General features: G+C 53.4%; 1 protein-coding gene across 1 annotated transcript in view; it reads left to right on the forward strand.

Moving 5' to 3' along the window:
• Positions 1 to 783: 783 nt before the first annotated feature.
• Positions 784 to 19416, forward strand: part of EDAR (ectodysplasin A receptor) — a 52263-nt gene continuing 33630 nt past the window's right edge. Inside the window, exon 1 of the mRNA XM_070478926.1 lies at positions 784 to 1003. The gene's annotated coding sequence lies outside the window, so the exon portion shown is untranslated. The remainder of the gene's footprint in view (positions 1004 to 19416) is intronic.

Raw genomic sequence — 19416 nt, forward strand, 5'->3', positions numbered from 1 at the left:
AACTCTAAAAGAAATCAGTCCTGAATAATCATTGGAGGGACTGATGCTGAAGCTGAAGGTCCATTACTTTGGCCACCTGATGTGAAGAACCAACTCATTGGAAAAAAAAAAAAAAAAACCCTGATGCTGGGAAAGATTGAAGGCAGGAGGAAAAAGCGACGACAGAGGACAAGATGGTTGGATGGCATCACCGACTCAATGGACATGAGTTTGAGCAAGCTCTGGGAGATGGTGAAGGACAGGTGTGTTGTGGCCATGCTGCAGTCCATGGGGTCACAGTCAGACACGACTAAGTGACTGAACAACAATGGTTGTCTGCAGTCATAGGGGGGTGTATGGTGGGGGGGAACAGAAGTGCAGTCCTGGTGACTCACCTGCAGGAAATGTGGGTGTGGGGGGACAGGCAAGAACAGTGAAGGGGCTTCACAGCTGGATGGAGGCAGTAGCCCAGTCAGTGGTTATCTCAGTGGGGATCCTTTGGTGAGCACTTTGATGAACAGGATTTTGATGCCAATTTAGTTTTCTGCTGTTCTTGTGCCCAAAGGCTTTGCTTGTTTGAAGTGAAGCAAGACCACCCCCCCCCCCCCCCCCTGAGAAAAGGGAGTCAGTGATTTTATAGTTCCAAAGGTGTCTTTGGGCAGGAAGTCAGAGCAGGTGCAGGGGGCCGGAGCAGAGTTGTCCCCACACCCCCGCCCCCGCCCAACCCTGGTGGCTGCTGCAGGGAGAAGCCTCTAGAGGGCGCAGGTGAGCCCACATGCGGGAGGCCCCGGGAGGGGACAGGCAGTCAGGGAAGAGCACGGAGTCCTGGGAGCGGAGGGAAGTGGGCTGACAGTGAGAGACCGGAGCCCAGGCAGCTCTGTGGCCGCCTGCCCCACCAGCACCTGCTCCCTGGACACGGCCTGCAGCCATCTGTGAGCCCAGGCGCCGCAACGGGACTGAGCCTGGCTTTCTTCAAGGACCATCTTCTACTGGGATTGAAAACAGACCCCCCAGTGGGGTCCAGGTAAGGCTTATCCTTTTCTCGTGGTTACCTAAGCGATTGGGCTATGGATGAGATGGAGGTGTCACTGTCCGGGACAGCCCGGGTGCATTTTTGAAATGCGTGTCATTTTTGGGTTGCGTTTCAACAAGCTTTCCCGGTTACCATGCGTCTGTGCTACTGGTTCTAAGACCTGAGAGTGTTCCTTTGTTTTCAGGGAAACACTAGACACCCCATTTTGCTACTAGCTGTGTGTCTGGCAAAGGAGCTGCATCTGTGTGCTCAGCAGGTTTGGGGGCTCAGTGCTGAGACCCTGGGGTCTCCTGGAGCCTGGAGGTGTGCTGTGCGCAGCAGCGGGGGTCCCCAAGTGTCCTCGGAGCTACCTTCCTGGGTGGTTCTGAATCAAGGCCAAAGTTGTGGCCCCCATGTCTTGGGGTGGGTCGGGGGACAGAGAGTGACTGGGTGGAGACAATTGTCTGGTGGCTCCGGCTGTGATACCTTGACAGCTCGGGGGCAACTAGGGCTCCTGCCCCAGAGTCACTGATTCCCCATTTTCCCGCCGTAACTGCACCTGCTTCTCCCAGGAGGCTGGAGGTGTTGGGCAGTGGGACTGGGGGAGGGTCCGAGAGGGATGGTAAAGCCTCAGGGGTGAGGAGGAGCGAAAGTCCCTCCATCCATTGGAGGAGTTTGACGGAGTCGGGGGTAATCGCGATGAGAGGGGAAGCTCAGCCCGTCCTGTCTGAGGTTCTGAAGTTGTGCTGAGACACTTTGCAACCAAGGGTGAAACTGCAGCTGATTCAAATATTAAAGAGGGAAAAACTATGATGAACCAAAGGAGAAAAAAGAATCAGTTTAGATAACAGAAATATTTCCTGCCCAATTCGGAGATCTCTAAGCCTTAATACCTTCCAAGTTACATCTTGACAGAGTCTGCCATAGAGAGGGCTACTCTGCAAAGTTGGGGAATGGGCGTTTGTCCTGACGACACCCTGGGTCCCTTGTTGCTGGGGAGAGGATAGGCCCCGCCTGGGCTGGCTCAGCTGGGGTCTCTCTGCCCCCATCCCCTCCCCAGGGTGAGCCAGGCAGTGAAGGACAGTCCTATGACAGCACATTTGGAGGGCAGTCCTGGAAGCACATGTCTTTGGAGAAAAAAGTAAATAAAATTTCCCTGAAATGTTTGAACTTCACTCTCTGATTACCATCCAGTTTCTGAGAGTAAACACGGTATTCGCTTTGTGGAAGATTCGTATTTGTGAAGTTCAGACTTGAAAGGGGCCTCGCCCTCTTCCCTGGGTGTCAGTGTGTAACCCCAGCCCCTCATGAAGCTCCGCCACGCACAGACCCCCACATCACAGGGTGTAAACTCTGCCGGCTCTTTTAACTGGGGGCCTCCTCCTCCCATAAGCATTCCTGAGGTCCCCAAGGACCATCGATGAAAGACAGGTCACACGAGTTTTCTTCCTAACTTCTGCAGTTTGCAAAAAAATGAAGTTCATTATCAAGGAAATGCCCAGGAACCCAGCTTCAAAGACTCAGGTAAACCTGAAATTCAAACACAGAAGCTGTAAACAGGATGGCGTGTTGGAAGCTGGCCCAGTGATGAAGTGCTCAGCCGGCGGTCCCCTCCTGGCCCCCGGGTCCTGCCTGCACGCCACCCGAGCTTCCCCCCGGGCTTGCTTCCCTCAGTTGTCCCAGCCGACACCTGCCGGCTCCTGGCTTTGATGCTGTTCGAGGCTCTGCTCAGGTAATTCCGCCTGCCAACAGCATCGTTAATTAACTTGCATTAAGCTCACTTAGCACATTAGATGAGTTAGGAAACAAAGGTGGAGCCCCTGTGTCACAGTGAGGATGCTGTCCGCCGTGAGCTCACATGCGTGGGCTCGAATTTTATTCAATCTCAGATTTTATTGCCTGAAATAAAGCGAGGGATAATGGATATATGGGCACTTAGCCTCTGCTCTGTGTTTCTACACTTCACTTTCACGCTTGTCTTCTCTGCTTTTCAAACAAGGGAATCAAGGCCCAGAGGGGAAGGGATGCCCGGCCGCAGGGCTAGTGACGGTGTGACCCCAGCGTGGCTGATGGGGGTGGAGCACCGGGCGCTCAGGCTCGAGCTGCGCACCTTGTAGGTGGAAAGTCGGCAGAAACCAGACCTACTGCCGCTGCCTCTGTGGTCCCCACAGAGGGGAGAGGGTGCCAGACACCCCAGGTACATCCCTCTGGCTCAGGGTCGTGTCAGCCCCAACATCCCAGGTATGAAAGGCCGACCTCAAGTTCAGGGGTCGTGTCAGCCCTGACACCACGCATTATCTCGGGGAGCTGCCCCCACAAAAATTTAGTGACAGAGGAAAGCAAGGTGAAAATGAGGTGCGGCTGTCTCTCTGCAGTGCAGACAGGTGACCACAGAGATTTCAGGCTATTCAGACGGATGATTCTAGCAAAAAAGGTGTTCATGTGGCCCTGGGGTTCAGGCCTGGCCTCTGTCAGCAGGAACAGTGAGACTGCTCTGCACTGAACTCCTCTCCAGGGTCTGTCCCAGGAGCAGAGTTGTTACCCCAGGTGGGTGATCCCACAAGGTTGGAGCTCAGGAGAAGCACAGCCAGGGTCTTGGGGCAGGGAGAGCCTGGCCTGAGAGTGGGTGAGGGATCCCACCACCCAAGGCGGCTTCAGTGCCCCTCGAGAGTGGAGGGCGCTCAGTGATGGTGTCCACGGTGGGTGGTGGGTGGGATATTTCGAGTCAGAGAAAGGTCGCTGGCAGTTCTAATCCCACTGTGGGGTAGATCCCATTGGCAGAGCCACCCCTCTGGGTTCAGAGACGTGGTGCTCCTTCAAACCTGGTGCCCAGTCATCCAGGGTGGGACAGGCAGATGCCAGGGGCCCCAGAAATGCCTGGAGTCCTGGGTACACAGTTCTCGGAGAACTCTGTCTCCAGCAGATGGGTCCAGCAGGACGGCAGTGCCGAAACTTCCGTGGGGAGATGTGCTCACGTGAGAGGGCAGCCGTGACCCACTCCCTTGAGTCCAGTCCCCAGTCACTCGCAGGCCATACCCTGTACTTGGTGAAGTTGTGCCCGGCTGGGAAGCCCCTCTCCCGGTGGGCGGAGCTGCCATCACTGTGCTCGGAAGCCCTGCTCAGCTGTGCTGTTTCTAGATCCTTCACGGCTGACACATTTCAGAAGTTGGATCTCGCAAATGCAAGGTGAGCCCAAACACTGAGATAAGACAGTAGTCGCCTGAAAACAATAGGGAGAAAATTCTGCCAACAGCGCTTTAATCCTGGCATAAAGCACTTTCTCAGGACGTGAAGACAGACACGCGAATCCGGATTACAGACGCAAACCGAGAGGCCGTGGTTTGACAGCTGTCGGGCCAAATCTTTCCCACTAAAATGTCCATGATACCGTATTTCCAGTTCCATAGTTCTTAAACTTTGCACCCAGGAGAGAGAAGGCAGGATTTCATGGCGGGTTTAATGTGTGTTTCATTGTTGTGGTCGTTCAGTCTCCGAGTATGTTTTAATGTTCGTTTATTGATCTGACAAATCTTTTCTGAGCACCTGCTAGGGTGCAGGCACTGCCGTGGGACTGGAGACACGGTGCTGCGTGGGCGGTGGTGTAAATGACCCCACTTTGGGATGCTGGCCTCCTAGCAAGGAGAGTGGAGCCACAGTCCAGACACAAAAATGACCCTTCAGTAAACCTTGGACCAGGAACAAACACATAGGTGGGCAGAGAAGAGCTGCGTCAGAGTGAGGGCCCCTCCTGAGCAGTACAATCTGAGGGGTGGCCAGCTGGGGGCACACCTGAGATACCCCACCCCAGCAGGCAGGCAGTGTGGCTACAGCTGAGGGAAGAGGGGCGAACAGGAGCTGGGAGAAGACCGAGGATGGAGGGAGCAGGGCTGGAGGCCATGGCAAGGAGTTTGGGCCTCGCTGAGGGCAGTGGGAAGGCAGACTAGATGGTACAGTGTGGTTCAGAGACCCTCAGTGCCCACAGCAAGACCAGGGAGTACAGTGAAACCCACCCCCACGAGTCAATCTGCAGGTAGCCTCTTTCTGAGGGTCCTGGTGAGGCTGGTGGGGCTGGAGGCAGGCAATAGGAGCAGCTGGACTTTCAACCCAACATCAGCTCTCTTAGAAATTAACAGTGACAGAGGGGCCCTTTCTGAGAAAATGTTTAAAGCTCTCAAATTGAAATGTGCTTACATTTTTTAAAGTTTCAAACTGGAAGGAAACACTTAACATTCCTGTAGAGGCAGATACATGGCCTTCCACCCTTGGCAGCTGGACCAGATGCTCCCACAGTCAGCCCAGAGCCCCTCACGGCTCCACTCCCCATGTCTCTCCTGCAGAGATGGGGACACACTTCCCAGCACTGGGGGAGAGAGAGAGCTGGGTGGACAGGGCTGTGCCCTGATGGGTCCGTCTGGAAGCCTCCTCCTCTGTCCAGGGAGCTGTTGGGGAACCGAGGCAAGGATCGGTTTAGCACCCAGTTGGCGAGTCAGAGCTGCTCCTGTCCATTGTACTTGGCCCTTGAGGAGTTAGGAGAACTTGGCCCGTCCAGCAGGTGGACACTGGCAGGTGTAAATTTTCTCCCAAGCAACAGGACCATGGAAATGGATTGGGCAGGAAGTCATCCTAGAGGAAGGGTCTCTGGGGTGCCTGGGGCAGTGTGAGCTCACGGACAGGTCCTGAGGATGAGCTGGGGGGCGTGGCGGGGGAGGCTTGTCCACTTGGCATCCGGTCAGCGCTCTGATGGTACCGGAGACCATGGTGAGGGATCGGATGGATGCAAATATCTATTGGTTTGGGTGGTTTTGTTGACCTTGTAGATGTTTATGGTTTTAATGGTTTGTTTGAGGCCTGCGTTCTTACCTAACAAACATCGCATCAGTCCCAGAAAAGCCCTAAGTTTTAAAAATATTGAAGTATACTTTCTTAAAGGCACTTCATGACTCTCAAGGTCTATTTTCTTTAAGATTTAGTTCTTGATAATGGCTCAGAGTGGCTGTTCCTAAGACTTCCTGCCCATAAAATGAAGAAAATCTCTCAGGATGCACACTCCAGGGCTGTTTAGACACTCTGTCCTCTGCAGAAAACTGGCATCTCCATAGAGGGCAGACCCAAGCGGGCAGCGGCGGGGGCTGGGTGGTGTCTCAGCACACAGTGTGGTTCTCAAGCTGATGGGCTCCTTTAGGGAGATAAATCGTCCAACCCATGTCTTTTAATTTCAGCAGAACCTCTTTAAATTTCAGCTCATTCTTCAGGGGGATTTGGAGAGAGAGATCTGTCCCTAAGATGTGCAAACATACAAGACACCTGATCTGCCTCAGTGGCTCCGACAGGCCCAGCCCTGTCCCCATGACCCCAAGGTCTGAGCAAATGACTTGATGCCCTGATAGCAGCCATTTAAGCCATTTTGCTCCTCATTTTACAGTCAGAGGAAACCAAGACAGAATGTCCCTGTGACTGGGGACATTCAGTTTTAAGTGGACTCTAAACGGGGCTTCTCAGGAGGCGCAGTTGGCAAAGAATTGCTTGCCAATACAGGAGATGTGGGTTCAATCCCTGGGTTGGGAAGAACCCCTAGAATAGGAAGTGGCAACCCACTCCAGTATTCTTGCCTGGGAAATCCCATAGAGGAACCTGGTGGGCTATAGTCCATGTGGTTGCAAAAGAGTCATACACGACTGAGCAAGCACACAGGTGTTCAAAACCCAGAAACCACACTATCTGTCAAGCTGCTGCCTGTCAGTCTCCAGCCTCAAGTTTCCACACAAAAATCATCATCCAAACAGACCACACGCGGCTCTCGGCTCCGACTTCATGACTGGCTGCGACGTGGGGGCGGCGCTTGAGAATATTACCCTGATGGCTTTCCCAGTTGTTGCTTTTGAAGGCAAATATTTATTTTGTGACGATTGCAAAAGTCAGAACAGCAGAATGCTGGCCTCTCCTTCTGTTTACAGAATCAACAGAATCGAGGCACCAACTAACACGTCCTTGTTCCCTAAGGAGCTGGCTGTTTACCTCCTGCAGCATCAATTAATCAAAGCAGGGCCTCTGGAGGTGTAGGCCTCCTGCAGCGAGCATCCTTCCGCCCGTCTCCCAGGTTCTCAACAGGAGCCTGGACAGTGCAACAGGGGCCGTCCTTCCTGTTACCTGAAGAACCCTCCTTGGGGCCTCAGTGGGTGCTTTCTTATGCTCTGAATCTTGCTTAAGGTTTTGGAAGAGGATCTAAAAGAAAAAGAAGGCCTGCTTTCTGTTCTCATGGCTCATAGGATGAAAAGAATGAAGTAGCACAAACAGCCTCACAGGGGCTTCCCAGGTGGCTCAGTGGTGAAGAATCCGCTGGCCAATGCAGGAGAAGCGGGTTTGATCCCTGATCCGGGAAGAACCCACATGCCACTGAGCAGCTAGGCCCATATGCCACAACCACTGAAGCCTGTGTGCCTAGAGCCTGTGCCCTGCAAGAAGAGAAGCTACTACAATGAGAAACCTGAGCACCACAAGGAGAGTAGCCTCTGCTCACCAGACCTAGAGAAAAGCCCATGCAGCAGTGAAGACCCAATGTAGCCAAAACTAAATAAATAAAATAAAATTATTAACACAAAGCTTCCCAGGTGGCACAGTGGTAAAGAATCCGCCTGCCAAGGCAGGAGACACAAGAGATGCATGTTCCATCTCTGTTCATGTCCGTGTTCCTTCACCTTCCAGGGGTCAGGAAGATCCCCTGGAGAAGGAAACGGTAGCCCACTCCAGTATTCTTGCCTGGGAAATCCCATGGACAGAGGAGCCTGGTAGGTTACAATTCATGGGGTTGCAAAGTCAGATACAACTGAACACACACATACATACATTAAAACAAAATGAAAACCAGCCTGACAGTCACACAAACGAGAGGACAGAGTCCTCTGGGACTGAACAGTGGGGCCCATCACCCACCCTGGGCTGTAGCCATGCCCTCTCTGAACATGGGGGCTCCCTCTGGTCTGGAGCAGGTGCCAGGCATGCAGTTCAGTTCAGTCACTCAGTCGTGTCCAACTCTTTGTGATCCCATGGATGGCAGCACACCAGGCTTCCCTGTCCATCACCAACTCCTGGAGCTTACTCAAACTCATGTCCATCGAGTCAGTGATGCCATCAAATCATCTCATCCTCTGTCGTCCCCTTCTCCTCCTGCCTTCAATCTTTCCCAGCATCAGGGTTTTTTCCAATGAGTCATTTCTTCGCATCAGGTGGCCAAAGTATTGGAACTTCAGCATCAGTCCCTCCAATGAATATTCAGGACTGATTTCCTTTAGGATTAATGGGTTTGATCTCCTTGCAGTCCAAGAGACTCTCAAGAGTCTTCTTCAACACCACAGTTCAAAAGCATCAATTCTTTGGCACTCAGTTTTCTTTATAGTCCAACTCTCACATTCATACATGACTACTGGAAAAACCATAGCTTTGACTAGGCCGACCTTTGTCAGTAAAGTAAATGTCTCTGCTTTTTAATATGCTGTCTAGGTTGGTCATAGCTTTGCTTCCAAGGAGCAAGCAAGCATCTTTTAATTTCATGGATGCAGTCATCATCTGCAGTGATTTTGGAGCCCAAGAAAATAAAGTCTGTCACTGTTTCTGTTATTTCCCTATCTATTTGGCATGTAGTAGGTGCCCAAAAAATGTTTATATGAAGCAGCCTTTACTGGACACTGATTGCCTTCCAGGGTTCCCCTCTCATTCACTCTGTGAAATCGGGTGCCATCACTCCTTGGATGCCTGGCAGAGGCTCAGGGGTGAGTGACATCCAGGAGCTCATCCTGCTAGGTGGCAGTGTCCCCCCTCCCCCGGCTCCTCTAGAGGGCAGATCAGGCAGGGGGGGCGGCAGCTGCAGATTAGATGGAAATTTAAGTTTGTAGCATAACTGTTTTGGGAGTGGGGCGAATTGGAGAGATTTCTAAAGCCCTGGACAGACTGAGCACCAGATCCTGGATCAGCCGCCCCTGCCAGCTGGGCACCAGAGCCCGAGATCACGTGGCTTGGGGCAGGTACCCCAAGGAAGATGGAGCAGGGTAGGCGAGCCCCACAGAGCACGGTGCCTGGCTGCCCCCACCGTGACACTCCAGACTCCTGCTGCCCCGCCGCGACACACAGGGGCTGCATCTGCTGCTGTCCCACCAATGAGCTCTCACCCAGGACGTCTGTGCCTCCTTCACCCCTTGGGTCTCTGCTACCCACCACCTCATCACAGAAGCCCTCCCTGGCCACAGTCCATGTAAACGGCAGCTCCGACCCCAAAACTCCTATGTAAGCCATGCTCACACAACACTGCATAAACGTCCCCATCGGAGTGTGAGCCCAGCCCTGTCGTGTGATCAGAGAGCCTGTCTGGAGATTGGGGTCACAGCAGGGTGTGGGGTGGGTACTCTGCCACCACCGGAGGGAGGCTTCCTCCTGGGCCCTCAGGGAGGAGGTTTTGGATGTGACTCTCCTGAGAACCCCGATCTGTCTGGAATCACTGAAGCATGTTGGGGAGAAGATGGAACAAGCTCAGGTTAAAGAACAACCAGGAGCCAGCCAGGCTGGGCTTCAGATGGAAAACACGGGGCAGCAGGGTACAGACACTGTCAGTGGGCCGGAAAGAGGACTGCGATATCCCATCCCAAGGTCTGCCCGCTGTCAGGAAACACGGTCAAAATAAACTCCAGGACTTCCCTGCTGACTCAGTGGTAAAGAATCCACCTTCCAGTGCAGGAGACACAGGTTCAATCCCTGGTCAGGGAGGATCCCACATGCCGAGGAGCAACTAAACCTGTGCATCGCAGTTACTGAAGCCTGCGCACCCTAGAGCCGATGCTCTGGACCAAGAGAAGCCCGAGGACCACAACCCAGAGTAGTCCTGCTCACCAGAATTAGAGAAAAGCCTGAGCAGCATCGAAGACCCAGAGCAGCCAAAAGCAAATAAATAAATCTTAAAAAAAAAAAAAAAAAACTCTGCTCGAGGGACCTGGGGTCCTCAGGGTGAGAGCAGCAGCTCCTCCCCATCAGGCCAGGCACTGACGACCACTGTGCAACATCCCCCAGTGTTGACCTGTCTCCCCCCAGCCCTTACCCACCCAGGGCTCTCTCCATCCTTCCCTCCCCCTGCCCTCCTCACTCCCAGTGTTTTGGACAAAGGGCAACTCTGGCCTCAGAATTCCTGGGCAGGGAGGGGGTATTTCCTTACATGCTCTGTTCCTGGGGTGCCGTGTGTAAGATGCACATGCAGGAAATGCAACAGCCAAACAGCTTGGGATGAGGCAGGGACCAGGCTGGGAGGTGGTGGAGCTAGGGCCTAGGGCGGCCTCCTGTGGCCCCAGCGAAGGGGGCAGACGGTGGCCAAAGGCAAGCGGCCAGTCTGGCTCTCAGTCTCCTGGCTGGACAATATCTTAGCCAACAGCCAGTGAGTTCTGTCTGTCCTAGGAGTTGGGTTTAGTTCTCAGGGAGGAAGATGAACAAATGCACGAGTTGGGGGCAGGGGGCGACAGGCAGGGGGAGCCTTCACGGCCTGGATGCTCAGCGTCCAGGAGCTTTGAATGAACCTGTTTCCTCCTCATGGGGCATCATTTTGGAGCTGGCACTTCTAGGCTTCAGGAAGCACTAGACACCTGAGCCCCCTTGGAGATTCAGCGTCTGCTCTGCACACACCCCCGCCCCTGCTGAAAACCCCCAAGGGTTAATGGTTTCCTTTTGGAAAACTTTCAAATTGTGTTCATTTGCGTTTACATTATCTGCTTCCTTCAGCTCTGTGTGTGGATTATTCTCCTGTTGGGTTGGTTTAATTTAACCAGTCTGCAGCTGTGCTAACAAATTCGCTGATGCCCCCTGCTTCCAGATGGCTTTTTCTGTCTTTTCTCTGGCTTTACATCAAGAGGCCACACTGAAACCCTCCAGCATCAGAACTTTGGCTTGGCCTTCCTACTGCTTCAAAATCCATTTCCTGTGACCACGCTTCACTGCGTCTCAGATTCTAACCAGCTAATTTAATATTTACTAGTCAAAGTTAATGATTTATAAAAAATCACTGCTAAAAACAAGCAATGCTCGTTCTCTAAACCTCTCCACCCTTTGTGGGAGGATCTGCGGGGGTCCCTCAGAGGCCTGCTCAGCACAAAATGTGAAACTCTGAGTCTTTAAGAAAATATCACAAATGTGCAGACTTACAGAGACCCCAAAACCCACCAGTTGATCTTTTGGTGATTTTTAAAATGACCTTCTTGTATTTAATGAGACTCAGGAGAGAGCTGGGCATCCCTGGGGGCTCAGGGGTAAAGAATCCGCCTGCCATTGTAGGAGATGTGGGTTCAATTCCTAGGTCAGGAAGATCCCATGGAGAAGGGCATGGCAACCACTCCAGTATTCTTGCCTGGAGAATAATCCCATGGACAGAGAGGCCTGGTGGGCTACAGTCCATGGAGTTACAAAGAGTCGGACATGTCTGAGCAACTAGACAACAAAAACAGGAGCGACCTGGCCACTTAGTCAGATGGTGACTGTTGGGAACTGCAGAAGTGTAAGGGGTGTCTGGACCTGGGATGGGTGTGTTTTCTCCTGAACCCTGCCTGGATCCATCTGTACCCTGAAAACCAGTAATGTGTTTCTAGGAGATACTCAGCTCTTCTCCTAGCAGACAGAGCCCAGCAGGCCTCCCCTGGACATGAGGTCATGACCCCCAGGCAGCACTGCTGAGACACCCGTCCCCAGGAGGGGAGGACAGTGCTCTGCATCCCGGGGTGACAGGATGACAGTGGCTGGAGGTCCTGGATGAAACAGGCTCCTTGAGGGTGTGGGTCCATGACACCCTAAACCCCGTCTACGTCAGAATTCACTCCTGCAGTGCAGCGTGAGGCCTGCATCCAGTGAGAGCTGACAGCGTGATTAGCTTGTGTGAGTGAGGCTGAGCAGGAGAAGACGGTCTTCCCTCTCGGCCTAGGGAGCCTCCTGGCCTTTCACAAACACCGAAGGCCCTGCCGCCCTCAGCTCAGACATCTCGTGTTAGTGAGAGGGTCTTCCCATGAGAAAGCATGGAGCCCACCGTAACACCTATTTAAAGAATGGTCAGGACTTCCCTGGTGGCCCAGTCATTAAGAACCCGCCTGCCAATGCAGGGGACATGGGTTTGGTCCCTGGTCCAGGAAGATTCCACTTGCTGGGGGCCAACTAAGCCTGTGCCCCATAGCTACTGAGGCTGTGCCCTAGAGCCCATGCTCTTCAACAAGAGAAGCCACCGCAATGAGAAGGCCACACACCGCAACTAGAGAATAGCCTGTGCATAGCAACAAAGACCCCGCACAGCTATAAAGAAATAATTTTTTTAATAAAAAGAATAATCAGAAAGGGCATGTTCTTCAAGGACTCAGATGTGAAAGGCCACCAGACCTCTTGGGGAGGCTCTGGGCAGAGCTCTGGGCCGGACTCCAGGCCATGTCTATTCACCTCGGCTCATCCACCTGCAAATGTAGGGACCGTCCCACAAGAGACAACGTCCACTTCCCCCCGTCACCACACAGCTGTCCCCTGGCCGAGCTCCTTCCCTGGGTCATCTATGGGCATGTTGGCCCCTTCCAGCCCCTCCCTGACCCACCCGTCCAAGCCTAACGCTGTTCTCTGATAAAGGAACTGGAGCTCCCAGGGATGCAGCTCACCCAGGGCTGATGTGATGAGATGAGCTCCCAGGAGGGCTCCTGGGACAGCTAGGGGACCACAGGAAAAAGCAGAGAGAGGTGATCAAGCGTAGATATTGGTAATAACCATGAGGCGCCAACACTGGCTCATCAGCTGAGACAAACACATCTACTAACAGAAGGTCTCAACAGAAGGGACTCGAGCTATAAGACACACCCCAACTCTGCACAGTGTTTGCCGCTTTCCCAGAGGTCTGAATCTGTTCTACAGTAAGAAGTCTTAGTGAAAGCCATTTCTTTAGACTCAGTTCTGTCCTCCATCCTGAGCCACCTCCCGGAATTGGCAAAGCAACCCCCACCCCCACCTCTGGGAGCTGAGCTGCCTCCCTGGCTCCTGGACGGCGAGCAGGGATGGGAGGGCCTGGGGGTCAGAAGAGACCCCAGTGTCCCCCCGCTCCCCACATGGACTCTGGGCAGGCTCCTCACCCCCTTGATTTCCTCTGTAAACGGGGTCACAGCTGCCAGATCGGGGGCCCCATGACTTAGCACACGCGTGTGGAGTGCTGTGTACCCACTCATGTCACTGTGAGATCCCCCCCCACTCCCTTATGACCTGGGGATTACCAGTGGTTGCTTGTCACCTGCAGCCCAGGAAGATGGTAGCTGAATGGTCACTTTGCACGCTAGAACCCTGGCTCCCCGCTGGCCTCTGTGGGAGCAGGTGGAGTGGACTGAGGGCCCAGGCCCCTCCCTGCAGGACGCTATCAGACCATGAGCATGAAGGGCAGCCAAGCTTGCAGTTCCATGGAGGACAGTTCCTGGTGTTTGGGGTCCGTGTGGGGCCGGGGATTCTGACAGGCCCTCTGCAAACACACCCTCGCATCCTGGGTATGTCAAGGAGCGGCTGCCTGCAGGGCAGATGGTGCAGCACCTGCTCACTGCTGGGGTTCAGACCCTGAGGACCCTGGAGGCTGAGCTGCACTCACCCTCCCCAGCCTGCCCGGAGGACACCCCACATCTCGTGGCCTGTTTGCACTGAAGGGGGAGAGTGCATTAAAAACACCTGGGAAGCACCCTCGTAGGAAACTCCTTAGATCTGGGACGCAGGTTGCTGTGTTCTGGTCATGCCCAGCTCTAGAAGGAAATTCAAGAAGGCCAAGGGGAGAATAGACAGGTGGGGCAGGTGGAGCTGGCAGGAGCCCACCTTGTCCCTGGTCGCCCTTCTCGCCCTCTTAGAGGGCCATCAGTTACTAGTCATTGGCAGATCATTCAGGTGCTATCAATTCACTTGTTTTCAGTTTTGTCAAGTTCTCACTCTGGTTCTGCCACAGTTATGAAATGGCAGAGGGGGGAAAACCCACCCCCTCATTCAGATTCTGGTTTAGCAACTCTTGGCCTGCGGGGCCAGATGCCCTGTTCCTGAACCAAGCCCACGGCCCCCCCCGCTGGGCTGCTGCCCTGGCACGGCGGGTTGGGAAGGGCAGTGGCTGAAGGCTGGCACCCACACCGGCCAGGAGGGCAGAGGGGAGGGCGTGGTGACCACAGGTGAAGGCGCGAGCAAGGGGTGTAGGGACCACACTGCCCTGCCCTGCTTCCTTCGTGTTTTTATTTCCTTGTCATTGTCTGCTTAACATCCTGAGCCTCTGAAGACCTGGGTCAGTGAGTCTGTATCTATGGGTGCCACGTGTGTGGCTCACCGGGGTGTGGCTGAAACAGCCAAGTGAGTAATAGGGGACCCCCAAACTCAGCCACTGCACACATCAAACCTCCACCTCCCTTGTAGTCCAAAGCGCCGGGCTCAGGGAGTGCCCAGCCAAGCCCTCACACCCTGGACCCTCAGCCCATCTATGCACCACACACCCAGTTCCTCTCTGTGTCTGGCTGCTTCCTGGATTCCTGGCCTCGTGCTGGGGTGCCCGGAACTCACCAAGACATCCAGGCTGACTTGGTTGGCATGGAGCCCAGGAACCTCACAGTCTGTAAAAACTGCCCCCTGGGCTTCCCTGGTGACTCAGTGGTAAAGAGTCTGCCTGCCAATGCAGAAGACCCAGGTTGATCCCTGATTCAGGAGGATCTACATGCCACAGAGCAACTAAGCCCATGTGCCACAACTACTGAAGCCTGTGTGTCCTACAGCCCAGGCTCCCCAACAAAAGAAGCTACCACAATGCGAAGCCCGAACACCGCAACTAGAGAGTAGCCTCCACTCCCTGCAACTAGAGAAAAGCCCACACAGCAACGAGGACCCAGCACAGCCAAAAATAAATTTCTGTTTTAAATTCTTAAAAATTAAAAATTAAACTGTCCCCTGATGCTAGTGATGAGGCAGGACTGAGGACTACTGTTCCAGGGTCACAATCTTGACCTTGATGGGCACGTGAGTACCCTGGCATCTGGCCACAGTGCAGCATTTGTTACTGTGGGCCTGCGTGGGTCCAGCTCTCACATTTCTGACAAGCTCCCACAATGCCTTCCAGGGATGCGATTTGAACACCAAGTTTGCAGAAGCGCAGGAGCATGCCTTCACAAAGAGCAAAGACTCTAGTCGGCAAGAGAAGAGCTGAACACGAACCTGTCAGCCACAGCCCAGGCCCTGGGCTCCTGGCTGCCCAGCAGTGACCCTGGCCATGAGCACGGGGTGTGAATGAGGGGGTAGCAGGGGGAGTGTCCTCGGGGGTGGGGGGACAAGCAGGTGGGGGGATCTCACACTCTGTGGTCTGAGGAGACAGATGAGTCAGTCTGCTTTATTAAACAATAGTTATTCCCACAGGGAAAGAAAACAAATTGCAAACCTGTTACTCCTATTTGTTCAGTCTTGTAGTCTATTCCCAAGATGAAACTTCTATTGTTCAATAAGCCTGCTTTTACTGGAACCATTAACAAATTAAAGTGCATTTCCTGAACTTATTTTAATGTGTTGAAGGCAACACATAATGCCACAAGCCTGGTTTTCAGAGTTTGTGATGATGGTGGTTTGGTTGCTAAGTTGTGTCTGACTCTTGGGACTCCATGGACTGTAGCCTGCCAGGCTCCTCTGTTCATGGAATTCTCCAGGCAAGAATACAGGAGTGGGTTGCCATTTCCTTCTCCAGGGGACCTTCCTGACCCAGGAATTAAACCGAGGTCTCCTGCACTGCAGGCAGATTCTTTACCGAGTGAGCTACGAGGGAAGCCACTTTCAGAGTTTAAACGACCAGAAAGATTTCTGCACAATTAGGAGATAAGTACTGCTTTTCTGCCTTTCACTTGCTGTTTTTACTTCCCCCATGTGTGTGTGTGTGTGTAGTGTATGTCACAACGTGGCAGGCAGAGCTTGGAACACACACACGTGGTGCTTCCTCAGTCTAACACTGGGGACCTGCCCCGGAAAACGGCTTGGTGCCTGGGGTCAAGTCCATCCCACCTCGGTGTCCCTGCGCCTCTGAGTCACCTGGGAACTTGATCAAAAGGCAGGTTCTGAGTCAGGGCTGGGGTGTTCACAGTGCTAACAGGTGATGCTGGGATGGCTGGTCTACAGACACGCTGAGCAGAGCACAGGCTCAGGCCCTAACCTGTAGGAAGCTGCAGGCCCAGGGGCCCACTTGGAGGTGGTGTGGCCTGAACACCAGACTGAGCGGGAGCCCCTCAGCCCACTGCTGTGTCCAGAGCTGGAGTCTGCGTTGCTCTGGTACTTCAGACCCTCCCACATCGTGGATTCAGTGTTCTTTAAAAAACTGGTATTTCGATAAACACCCAGAATATCAGGCTCTAGGGTCACCCAACATGGGTGACCCACCAAAACTTAGTTGCTGTGACCTGGGAACCCCGTGTGTCCGTGATGCCAACCGAAGCTTTGCTCCCATGCTGGTCCCTGGGATCCAGAGGGGATGTACCCTTGGGCACTCAGCACGATGCCCAGGGCCAGAGGGCCAGGCTGGGGCCTCTCCACCCAAACCTGGGATGCCCTGCATGTGGGGCTCAGGGCTGCCCCCAGCCTCCCGTACATCCGCCCCACATGGGAGCTGCCACGGCCCTGCTCTGCACACCCTACTTGCTAGGCGGGATGCCCTGACAGGACTCCATCTTGCTCATCGTGTCTCCATTCTTTGACTCTGGGAAGTCGCTGCACTAGCTCACATGCTTCCGAGGAGAGAATTTATCCCTTGGGTTCTTAAGTTTCCTCCTAGAAAATCCGCACATGAAACCTTCGATAAAACAGAAATCCACAGTCTAGTTTTCCCCAGTGTCTGTGTCCTTGGAAGCTTTGAGGAAAAGCGGGGAGGAAGTTGGTTTGAAGTAAAATTGAGGCAATTACAGGATCAAAAGCACGACTTCGTCTGCAGACACTTTCGCTGCACCCTCAGCACCTAATCCTTTTCAACTTTTATAACTACCTTGTTTGGCGGAAAAATCAGGAAGTCACTTGTCACACAGGACTGTAATAAGCCTCTTTGATAGTAAAAAAAAAAAAAAAAAAAAAGGGATGAAAAGACAAGCAAGAATCCCATAAAAACTAACTTTGAAGACCAGAGAGCAGCAGGCCCCTCCCCGCAACCCCCCACCCCATCCCCACCCTCCCGGCCAGCAGACCCTTGTGTGCTGGCCCCCAGCACATTCACTGCAGCCTCAGGCAGCACTGAGTGCTGAGCAAAAGCAAAGTCTACCTTTGATATTCTTAATCCCCACCCCCTGGTTTTCTCTGTGAAATATGAACCCACAACTGACTATGGCACGGACTGGGTCTCAGACCTATGGGACTGGCTGGTATCTGCTCAGCCCTGATGAAGGGGCTCTGCCTGGTACCTCTCTCTGGCCTGACCCCGGGGTTGGGGGAGAGGGAGCTGTGCTGTGTGGGCTCCTGGGCTCCTGCTCTGCAGCCCCCCTCCAGTGCAGGGGTAGGAAGGACCCCCAAGCACCTGCCCACGGACTGAGCCTGCCAAGCTGACGCCTCACCATAAAGTGCCGGGCCAGCGCCTCCTGGAGAAATGAGTCCCTCCGTGGGAATGGACCAGAGATGGCAGTGCTGAGCTCTGCTACAACTGGGGTCCTGAGGTCAAGGCTCTGGCTCCACAGGGACCCAGAGAGACGCTGGACATTGGACTCTCTGGGCCCCACAAAGGGTCGTCCAGGGGGCACAGCTGGGGACGAGCTGTCCTGAGGTCTGGAAGCTCATTGAAAAGATCATTTAACAAAAAATATTAATAACAGAGATGAAAAAGACATTTCGATGTGGATACATCTTTGAGTTTTTGAAATTTATTATATGAGATGGGGACTTTCTTGGTGGCACAGTGGATAAGAATCCACCTGCCAATGCAAGGGCATATGTGTGCCCGCTCAGTCGTGTCTGACTCTTTGTGACCCCACGGACTCTAGCCCACCAGGCTCCTCTGTCCATGGGATCTTCCAGGCAAGAAAACTTGAGTGGGTTGCCATTCCCTTCTCCAGCAGATCTTCCTACCCAGTAATTGAACCCACATCTCTTGCATCTCTTGCACTGGCTGGCATGTTCTTAACCAGCTGAGCCACCAGGGAAGTCCCTACAGGGGACACGGGTTCAATCCCTGGTCCAGGAAGATCCCACACTGCCTCAGAGTAACTAAGCCCATGCACCACAACTACTGATCCTGTGGTCTAGGGCCCAGGAGCCACAACTACTGAGCCTTCAACCATTTGCTGCAACTTCTGAAGCCCGTGTGCCTGGAGTCTGTGCTCCGCAACGAAGAATAGCCCCCATTCATCACAACTAGAGAAAGCCTGCATAGCATTGATGACCCAGCACAGCCAAAAACAAACAAACAAATAATTTTAAACATGCATGAGGTGGAAGTGGGGGCAGAACAGAGCAAAAGGAGAGGATTCCTGCAAGTCAGCCTGATGGGAACTCTTGGTGTGTTGATAGAACCCCGTCCATCTGGGGCTCAGGTGACACTTATGGTGTACGTGGTGGGTCCCAGCGTTATGCGCAGATAAGTGACCTGAGCCTGAGTTTTATAGCCCAATGTAATTAGCACTGGTCTGAGGCTGCCAGTACCTGGTTTTCCCAGTTTTTAGGAAATAAACCTTTGCCCGGGGGTGGGGGTGAGCAGGTACAGAGGCACAAGTTGGGAGATGGGCTGGTGGTGGGCTGAGAGACATGAAAGGCCGATACTGAATTTGACATGTGATGTGATAAAATCCCAGCCTTGCTCTTGCCACCCCCTCTGACATCACTCCATTACCATAAACTCTGGGATTGGCAGAGGTCGCGCTCTGCTGTGGTGCCCAGTGGTGTGATGAAGGGGAACATGGACGCCCCAAGGTAAGAGGGAGACCATGTCCCTCTGGAGTTGTGGGGGCCATAGCCAGGCCGCAGGGTGAGGCCCCCAGATCTTCCTTGGTCACAGTCCCTCTGGGACATTTGTGGTTATTAAAGGGCAGAACCATGACCTTGGGAATGCAGGGAAACCAACCCCCCGCCACCACCACCACAAGACACAAATTTTAACTCTCCAGGGGGATATGAAATAAACAGCAAGCTTTTAGGAAGTTAGTATAAAACAAGGAGGCTGTGTAATTGAGGACAAAAAGCCTCAGACTGTGAAAAAAAATACATTTTAAACACTAAGCTGAACTTTGTAGGATTTAATTAGAATGAATGAGTTATTGCTTAGTCTAAACATGCTGCGAAGTGTGTTTTTGTGATGCTCCCTGGTGCATGGAGTTGCCTGCAGTTTGGGGCTTTGATGGAGGACTGGGTATCCCCAGAGAAGCCCCCACCCCAAGCAAGGACATACCCCCCCACCCATGGCAGTGGGTTCACCTGACAAACAG

This window comes from Odocoileus virginianus, chromosome 2, assembly GCF_023699985.2.
Source record: "Odocoileus virginianus isolate 20LAN1187 ecotype Illinois chromosome 2, Ovbor_1.2, whole genome shotgun sequence".
NCBI classification, from domain to species: Eukaryota; Metazoa; Chordata; class Mammalia; order Artiodactyla; family Cervidae; genus Odocoileus; species Odocoileus virginianus.